The 10,117-nt window shown below is 47.4% G+C and overlaps 1 long non-coding RNA gene across 2 annotated transcripts in view; it reads left to right on the top strand.

Moving 5' to 3' along the window:
- The window catches only part of LOC128907814 (uncharacterized), a 12,548-nt gene extending 4,854 nt beyond the window's left edge, over positions 1-7,694 (top strand). For both annotated transcript variants that reach the window (XR_008465749.1, XR_008465748.1), the window contains one exon: positions 6,194-7,694. This is a non-coding gene — a long non-coding RNA (uncharacterized LOC128907814). The remainder of the gene's footprint in view (positions 1-6,193) is intronic.
- Positions 7,695-10,117: the final 2,423 nt, after the last annotated feature.

The following is a 10,117-nucleotide window of genomic DNA, read 5'->3' as shown; positions in this document are numbered from 1 at the left end:
ACACCTGACTCATACCTGTCATCATTCATATACATCGCCAGGATGCCAGGTACTTAAGCAGGGTTAGATTTGAGTACACTTGACTTGCAGAACTACATCATGGGCTGCCCTCTCTCCTTCTTTGGCTCTCCAATAATTGTATAATTCAAAGTTCATCTGCAAGCCCAAAAGGAACTTTAGTTCTTGCAAAAGAAAAAGAAGCATAGAGCTGGGTTATCTTTGGGAGCGGGATAGAAATGGTGCTTTGCTTGAATGAAAATCTCTTCTTTAGGAAAGCAAAAGCCGGGCTGCAAACCTACAGAAGAAAGCCTCTTCTTCCTGAAACCAAGACACTTGGGGTCTATGCTGGGGTGCCAGTACTGGCTAGAATTCCTTCGAGGCTGACAGAGGCGGCAGACTTTGCCACAGTCCCTGAAGTATATTTTGAGCCAAATGGGGAGAAGTCAGATCCATTTTCCACTGGGGCTAAAACGGCTGTGAATCTAGCCAAAGGCTCAGTCGCTCACGCCGGTGCGGGAGAGCTGGGAGGCTTGCGGCAGGGCTGGGGCTGGTTTCCAGCAGCTCCGGTCTGGCTGTGGAAGGTGTGACAGCTTGGCAGTTCGGCCTAGTATGGAGCCTCCCGTCAGCCAAAGAGCTTAGCGCTCCCCAGGGCTTTCCTCCAGGCCCCAAATCCTCCCTCTGCCTTGGGGACTTTGCTCAGTTTTGGAGGTCAGCCTAGAGCAGCTATGTACAGTTTCACTTTTGCCGTCAGAGGACACCTGTGTTGCAGGAAGCTCTCACAATAACTCTGTAAACATGAATGAACATGTTTCCCTAATAATGTCAAGCGAAAAATCCCATATTTTTCTCTTCCTTAATGAGCGATTCTTGCCCTTCAGTGTCTCTGACCTGGAGCACATGTTATTACTGTCGGGTGACAGTGCTGTAATCCCATTCTTATACTTGATTTATGAAGGCAGGGCCTGGGGCTGCACAGGGTCAAGGCCCCGTTACGCTAGACACTGTACAAGCTCTTAATGAGGGAGAGAGTCTGTACCTCATAGAGGATGGACAAAAGGTGGGAGTGAAAATGAAGGCACAGCGGCCGAAGCTGGAAGGGAGCCGATGTCTCCCAAATCCTGGAGGAACAGCCCAGCTGCTGACTTTGCTGCCTTATAAATATTCCTGGCTTTCTGGCAGCTCTGCTGTGGTTCTAGCTCTGGCGACAGAAGAGCCTAGCATTTTGCAGTTGTTCCACCTAATGGGTCAAGCAGCACTTATTGGATGTACAGACGACAGTGGATTTAAGTGACACATATGCACTTGATTATGGTTTGCTAGGGGGAGAGAACCACATCTTCAGGCATGGTTCAGGGGATGCTTTTTTCCAGCTCCTCAGGTTGGGAGTGCCCGTGTGAATATAACCACAGTGACGCACAGAGCCAAAGGATAGATGGGTCCGGCAATTAAATAGAAAAATCTGCTTAATTGCATTAAAAAAAAAAAAAAAAGCACGCTTCATTAATGACCTCAGGACAGATGCTGATGAGCTCTGCATGGTGCCCCAAAGGTTAACACCGGCTGCCTCTTACAGCACTCATGCAGACAGGAAACCAGAGCAGATGGCAGAGCAGAGCTTTCACATTTAATGGGATCTCCTTCCTCTCCAAGAGGAACAAGACGAAGCAAATGGACCGTCCAGTGTTGGCTGCAGCTCGTGTGTGGTCTGTGAGCGCCACGATGCGTGGATCCCATAAGGACTCCTACTCAAGGGGTGGTTTCTGCGAAGCATTTCGGCGGAGATGAGACCAGCCATGCTGAGTGTCGGTGGAGGGCAGCACCTCGGCTGCCTCCTGCCATGTGGGAGCTGTCAGGGCCATGTTGGTCTGCAAGTATTTCTTGGTAAACTGTGGGGACTGCAGTGCAGAGAAGGAGATAGGGTTAAACGCCCATCCCCAGACAAGATCTGGAGATTGCTGTCTTTCCCTCGCCCCTTTGCCAAGAGCCAACCTAACCCCCACTCAACCTCCTTGGAAAATCCTCCTTGTGCTCTAAAAGCAGCAGAGCACAGATGATCCATGCCAGTCTTTTCCTTTCCTGAGCAGCCTGCCTCACATCTGTGTTATGTAGGTTTTGCCTACTGCAGGTACCTGGACTGGACAAACCCTCTTCCCATAGTCTCTTTCTGCACTTTCTTCCCACATCCATCACCACCAGCAGAATTTGGGAGAGCCTCAGGGGAACCATGCACAAGCCTGTCTCTTCTCTGCTCCAAAAGTAGACTAAATTTTGGGAAGGGGAGAGGGAGGAAGGAAGAACAAATCCTCTTTCACCTCATGATGTGCACATGTGTTTTCGGCTCGCTTCCTTATTCTAAGCTCTCCCACTTCACTCCTTTCCCCACTCCTTAATAATTCCAATAAATGCCAGGTCCAATCTCACTTAATGAAATGTACACCTATTAAATGCATGATGTGAAAAAATAGCCCACCCTAACTCCCTGCCTCGAAACTCAGCTGCAACGCATGCTTTTTACCATGCAGTCAGATTATTTTTACCAGGTCCCTAGGAAATTTCGAGTAAAATAAACAAGCTTTCAAAATCTGTAAGATTCCCAACTCACTTCAAGGAGGAACCCTGAGATGTTATTCAATCCTTGGAGCCATTTGTTTCACGTGTGATCCCAAACACTAACCAAAGGCAACATAATATGATAGGTATTTACAACATATCCATTATCTTATCAGAGCTTCAGGTACAGCTGTAAATAGCCTGTTCCAGCTGGGCAATCTGCTGAGTTAAATGGGTTCTACTTTTAGAAGCAGGAACTGGAGAACATGTCCCATTTAAGCTCAGATTCACTTGCACCCGAGGGATGGAAACTCAAACAGCAGACCTCAGCCGCAGAGGAGGTCCATATTCCTTGAAAAGTGTCCCCCTCCATCTGATGCAAAAGATCAGATCATGCCACTCATATGGGCGTTTTGTTGACAGAGTCCTGTTAGTGGCTCACCAAGCGTAGAGAATTGCTGTTCCCTGGATGGGAGGTAATTTTGCACAGTCAGCCAAAGACAAAAAGAAATGTTAAGGCTGAAGGTGGAGAGAAAAGAGACCACATTGGAAGCTGCAAGAAGAAAGGGAGGGGGCAGAGAGACGGTGGATGGAGGAAAGAGGAAAACATGAAAAACAAGACCGTAGAAAAATTAATTTTTAGGGAAAAAGCTTTTCCACTGCTTCCCTGGCTATGACTAGCCTTAACAGGACGTGGTATTTATTCTTTGCTTGCTGCCACACACCATGTGCCCGGCACAAGTGGCTGATCTTCCACACCAGGACCCCTGGCAGCAGCATCTCCTTTGCACAGTGTCAGAAGGAAACAAACCTGTTAAACTTAGATTCAGTCCTTAGGCTTAAAAAGAGCCTGGTGAAGAATCAGAAGAATTGGGTTGCATTGAGTCAGAGCTCGTCTAGAAACCAATGGTGTTTGAAAGAAAGAGAAGTAAGGAAGTTTTCTCTCTGAGGCACGGGGAAACAGCAGCCCATTCCAGCATGATGGAGATTACTCTCCGGTCCTTCAGAAACATCCCAGAGGCAACTGTACCAGAGATCTCCTGTCAGGAGGTGCTGTAGACCATTTTTATCGTCTAGCTGGCTAAAACGAAACCCTGCTCATTAATGGTTGTTTGGCAGCTGACCTGAGAGCGGGTGATTCATGGGGAGTGACCACAAGGGGAGGTTACTGCTGGAAGTGGACTTGAGTTGACAAGTAGCACCAGAGATTTGGGAACCTAGTGAAACTAGCGCTTGGAAGCGTTAACAAGCAGTGAGCCAGTGGCAGTGAATCTACTTAGAGATGCATACCAGGGCACAAAACCCAGTGCCAGGGTAAACAGAAAGCAGAGAACAGATTAGTTTGCAGTAAACGTGGAAGCAATTGCAACAGAAAACAATGAGTCCGACAAAGATTTAGTTACAAACTTTCAATGAAAGCATCCCATTTAACAAAAGTATGCTGCTTTTGGCAAACGGCAAAGACATACAAAACCAAAGTGCATTTATGCACATATGGCTGAGGGGACAAAGACTTGGAACAGATATGTTTCATGATGAGACAAAAACTGCAGTTCTTCAGGTTTCCATTTACACGTACCCAGTCAGGCTGGAGAGGAGGCTGCTTTGTGACACTGGGGTGAGACAGACGCCCTCAAATCCTGAAATACCGTCAGTATCAGAGGAGACTTCCTACTTTTATAATTAAGAGAAAATGGCATTTCACTCATATGCGGTCACACAGGACACAAAGGGTCCATGTTGCCAAGCTACATGGGATGTTTACAGCAGGGCAGATGCTAATCAGGACACTGAGAGTGGAGGAAGCCTACGTCACACGAGTATGGGGGTTGAATTAAAGTTTACAAATGGAACTTGTTCATTGAACAGATGCAGCACCTCTTTTTAAAGAGCTGGTGGGTGGCCTTTAATGCCTTGAGATGGATTAGAAACAACATCAATATACTTACTGATGGGAATACCCAAGTGACTGAAAAACTGTGCGCAAGAATTGTTCTACAAGGACAGAGAAACATGGTAAAGTTTACCTTAATTTTGGGTATTTGCTGAGTGAATAGACACCAGCTGGACAAAATGAAACCTGCAAAAACTAAACCAAATGTCTCCTCCCCAGTCTGAGATGATCAGGGTAGTGTCAGAATTTGATGACTGGTTGAAAACGGCACGTAACTGGATGCGGTGGTCTAATGCCTAGCAAGTAGCTGAGGAAAGGTAATGGCAGAGAAGCTCAATGAGAAATGCTGGCAGAAATGCTCCCCAGGAGGAGTGAGCATCTCACAATGTAAGATTATTGTGCAAAGGGAGGAAGCAAAGATCTTTCTGAAAAGGGAAATGGGTCACCTTTGAAATGCAGGCATGTGGGAAGAAGGCATTTTAGGAGCACAGGTACCACGGGAGGTGACCTTTTGCTATTCATTTTGCTTCTTATGTAGGATAAAGTGGTGTCACTGCAGGGACAAATGGCTGTTGTACTGTGTGGCAACCTCATTTAAGTAGCCAGTGCCCACTGCCCACAGCAAACACTTGGGATTTGAGCTCATGGTTGCTGGTGAGTGGGGTGCATTGAGGACACCAATTTTCCACAGTGCTCCTTAATAGGAGGTAGAAAGCCGGATCCCTCCCACAACGGATATTCTGAGTGAGGGGTTTTCCTACAGCAATGGTTTCCGTCAGCGGCTCCTGTCTCTGAGGTCAGCCGCAGAATGGGGTGGGTGGTCAGATGGGGAAAACAGGAGAGCGAACTGTCACATTTCGCCTCCCTTGTCCCCTTCCTGGGGCTGGCAGGGTCATCTCCCGTCCTCAACCCTCCAGCGTGGGGCCAACCATAAGCTTGTCCCTTGCACGGGGGTTTGAGGGGGCTCCTTGGAGGCTGCAGGGCTTAAACGGGACAGTGCAGGACACAGGGTGGGACTGACGTTGGGACTGTGACTGAGCGAGGGTATTTTGGGGGTGACGGTATGGCCTTGATCTAGAGTGGTGTCTGGAGTGGGAGGACCTCTTGCTCCTGTCTGAGAGATGGAAGAAGGTCTGTGCATGCAGGGCATGGCAGGGAGAGGCACGAAGGTAATTCGCAAAGGGTGGCCAAAGCATGAAAAGGGACCTGTGTGGTGGAGCCAGGATGACGTGTGTCTAAAGACCGGACGTCAGCATGTAACACAGTCAGGTCCTTCACAGGGTAACACAGGGAGCTCTTTTAAACACACACATACACGCACGCACAGAAAGAACAATTTATGGTTGTGTCAGACGCACGTCTGGGCTTCTCATTAAAATTAATGAGGTAACGTCTCCGAGGCATTCTGAAACGGATGCTGCCCAGCGAGTGTGGGAAAAACCTCTATCACTTTGAAATAGCTACTTAGCAAAATCAATTGCAATTTTTACTTTCCACGACCATGCATCAAACTCACGCCAAGAGTATTGGCTACTGTTTGAAATTAGATGCAACTGACCTTTCTTCAGGGACTTTTGTTACCATGACCAAGATTCAATGTCCAGACTCACACTGAAAATATATATAATGTAATCTGTCTAGGAGATGGAATCTGTACTGGACTGGTCCTATTTCTTATCATTTATGGATGTATATGGAGGTGGGGACTTCATTGTTATTAATGTTTTTTATCTTTTCTTTTGTCTACAGAAGCAAAGAAATGAGGGAAGATGTAGCAGCAGAATAGTGTGCAACTGCTTGTCCCAATGACTACCAGCACGCTGGAAAGGAACCCATGAGACCTCAGTTGTCCTATTTGTCTGTTGTCTGCAAATAGCTGTTAAATTCCCAGCCAGAATGGGTGTCTCCCTCCCGTCCTTTCATTTCACCAGTGTCTGGTCTATGAAGAAAAGAGCAGCTTGTTTAACACAGCAAATCTGCAGTCCAGACCTTTATTACTTGCATGAAACTAATAACTCTTCCATGGCACCCAAAGAGAGTGACCAATGCAAATCCATGTGACAAAATATTTTTTCCATTTTTTTATTTAAAAGATTTTGTTTTCCCTTGCAGTGCCTTATGTTAAAGTTGCAGAGTCGATCACTCGGCTAGGAGATGCCAAGCATGAGGAATGTCTCTGCCTCGTGCTGGAGAGACATGCTGCTGCTCTCTGGTTACAGGAGCACATGCTGTATTTGGGTATGACCTCTGCCTCCTTCAGCACACAGGGCTGTCCGATCTGGGAAGGAATCGGGCTGTGGAGAAGGAAGCTGCTCTGGGTCACCTGCCCTGAGCGCTACCGATGTGGCTGTCATGGCAGAGGCAGCGAGGAGTCTCTGAAAAGTGATGCAGAGGGATGCCGTGCTGGAGAAACAGATCCTCTCCTCCCTGTCTGGGCAGCAGTGGAGTCCATTCAGGCTTTCTCTATTTGTCACTCACTGTGTGCTGTATTTTTCCTGTAGACAATATTTGTGGCAGTGCTGAGCACGCACACCTGGAGGGGAAATCAGTGGGAGCTGCACGCTGAACGTCTAAAATGCTGTAACCCTGCCAACAGCTTTGGGAAATTAAGCCCTCAGTGCTTTCATTTTGGCACCCACAATTAGAGAGAAGCTTCTGGCAACATTGATCTCTCTCTTTTTTTATGGGGCTGCACCATCCCATCTCCCATGTATGCTATGAGGAAACATGCATTGATTTTTTGAAGTTCTCTGATTTGAGGGTAAGACCACGAGGAAATTCAGTAATGATGTTTACAGGGCTGCGTGTGGAAAACAGGCCTGCAGGCCACGAACAGGGTAAGGAGGGCAAACAGCTGAGCTGAATAACCACGCATGCAGTTAAAGCAACAGAAGCCCTATGGAAAAAGAGTATGCGTTCATGGAATTAAGTGCTGTACAGTGCCATATGCTCAGGGTTGTGAATGTAGATTGCAGGGGCAACATGAAAGTCTGTAGACCCCAACTTTTCACTGGTGGGCTTCACTGGATGCACGTTTGTTTAATGTATCTGTCTGAGTGCAAAACTCTATGTGGATGCCGGGTAGACTTCCCGTGCTGGAAAAGCATTGCCTTTCCCACCAGCTGAACATCTTCCCCATGTCTCCTCCCTATATCACGTGCTACGTGATTTATTGTTACTTAAATCACAGAACAAATAAATGGCTTCATAATGAAAGTCCCTAATCACGATGCTCTGTTTTGTATTTAATAATTAGTCCTAACTGTTCTTGTGCCTGCAGATTGGCTTGTTGGCTACTTGCTATTTTTCTCCTGCTGTCTCAACCTCTCTGTTTTACTGCATGAAGGGAACAGACTCTGAGGTTTATACTGACTTTTCCAATCCATGTATTTCAGGAAATGGAAGATGCTAGTCTCTCGCATATTTTCAAAGACAGCACAGAACCTCTTCAACATGATAGATCAGTGATTTCATTTAAGCTGGAGAATTATTTTACAATATATATCATTGGTATATTTGAGTTTCATTTTGTATCAAACAGTTTGATAAAATTAAACTGGACCTGCTTTCTGCAAGTGTCCTGGATATTTTCCATTCCTGTTGTAATTGTGACATCTACTTATTGTACATTAAAAAAGAGGCAAGGGAGAAATCTCTGCTACCCCCTGTAGTCTGAATGCACTGAACCCTGACCTGCTTCTCCAGGCTTATGAAGAGTTTAATAGTATCAGACACATGGGAGCCTACAGTCATTTCATTAATAACTCATAAAAATGCAATAATGCTTGAAAAAGAGAAGCATTTCCTGACTTCCTAACCCAAGTCAGTACAAATAAAATTGCTAGATAATAAGAAATGATGAAGAGCTAAAAATGGTCCATCAACCCAACCTAAATCAGCTGGTTCTTGTCCTGGCTATGGTTCTTGCAGCACCAGAGGATTTCTGTCCTGTTCTGTTGCCATTGCTTCTGTTCTTGTGTGAGCAACTGGTCATGCCCTCTGTACCCACCTGTACCCACTCTTCCTCCTCCACTGGCTGGTGTTTTCCACAGTCTCTTCTTCAGGTGTTCTTCACCCACCTCATCTAAAGATTTGTCTGTCAAGTGATGTTGGTGTATACGTCTGTAAATATTGTGTTGTCTGTACAGCACTTCCCTTCCCATCAGACCCATGTGTTGGTTGTATGAATTTCTGCCTGACTTCTCTCCTCTTCCCTGAGCCTGAAATACCACCTGAAAGGTGGTATTTCATGGCAGCAGCCATGCTGTTGTGTCAGATTTGAGGATAACATTAACTCCATGGCAGCTCATGGTGTCATCCTAATTGTCACTGAACATCTTTACGTCTTCTCACTGCTGCTGTCTTCATCTCCTCTTCTTGATCCCTCAAGTAAATAGAAACGCCTTTCTCCCATTCTTCCTTGGTCTGCCCTCTGGGCTCAGAGGTTCTCTGTCTGCCAGCTGTGACCAAAGGCAGAAGGTGTCCCTCCAAAGTCTCTGTCCACCTCACAGCACACGGTGCCCGCTTGCTGCAGCGAGACCGCATGATGTGCAGGTGGCAGACTGCCCTCAGACCCCTAACTCGCCTACCTTGAGCATGGATCTGCTCTTCAGAAGCAATCTTCAAATGGGGAGTTACCAGCCTGGCTGCATGGCTCCCACTGCAGACGAGCCCTGTCAGTGGCTCATGCCTGGTGAGATGCTGAGCACAGACACCCTGGCTACGCTCATCCCTCAGCCCTGCTACCTTTTTTGGGACAGGGCTTGCTGCTCTTTTTGCAGAATCCTTCTTCTCTTTGCAGGATCCTTCTGCTCCTTTTGTCCCATCCTTGGAGATATCCCCCAGCAGAGAGTGCCAGGTTGCCTGGGCCTGTTCGGTCTCATGAAAGAATCAGTCCTGTTGTTTTCAGAGCCAGAGGGAGGGAGGAGGAAAGACAAGCAGGACAGTATTTGGGTATCTTGTTCCTGTGTAGCTGAGTTTAAGAGAAACCCTCAGGCCCTGTCTGCAGAGTGGCAGACCTGTGCCTCGGCAGCAGCCCAGGACCCATGCCTGATTATTTCCTATTTGAATAAGTTCTCTGGCATAAGGGTGTGGATGCTGGCAAGACAGCTGGGGAAGGATCTTGGATGCATCAGCAGCGCAGATTCCCAGGAAGAAAAAGCATGTGGACTGTTGTGTGGCAGAGCCGCAGGCTACAAAGAGCGCTTGTGGCTTTGAGTCCAAGGCAAACAGACCCTAAAATGCATTCTGGCTGATGTGTCCACATTTCTAGGCCAGCCCCGTTGGCAGGGGAGCCAAAGAGGAGAAATCATGTCTCCGTTGTATTTTTACTGCCCTCGCCATGGTACCCAGGCACCTCGTGCCTTCGGAGGTAGAGGACTGCAGCCAGCATGGGGAATAAACACTGCTTGTACCGAGGAGAGGATGATTTACCTGTCAGCTAAATGGCTGTAGTTCCCCAAGCAATTCTCTCTCCAAACTCTGCTCACACCAGGTCTCAGATCCTGTTAGACTGACCACTGTCTTTCTCCTCGCTCCCCGGAGGTGTTAGTGGGAGCGATGATGACATGCCATGGCTGGAAAGACTTGTCCGGCTGCACCGCAGCTCTGGTTCCCAGTGGTGGGTGCTAGGGACCAGTGCATGTCACGGAGACCTATCCATCTGCTCAGCTG

The sequence above is a fragment of the Rissa tridactyla genome, chromosome 3 (genome assembly GCF_028500815.1).
Source record: "Rissa tridactyla isolate bRisTri1 chromosome 3, bRisTri1.patW.cur.20221130, whole genome shotgun sequence".
NCBI classification, from domain to species: domain Eukaryota; kingdom Metazoa; phylum Chordata; class Aves; order Charadriiformes; family Laridae; genus Rissa; species Rissa tridactyla.
Note: the sequence above shows the minus strand (reverse complement) of the source record. Positions and strands in the feature narration are given on the sequence as shown.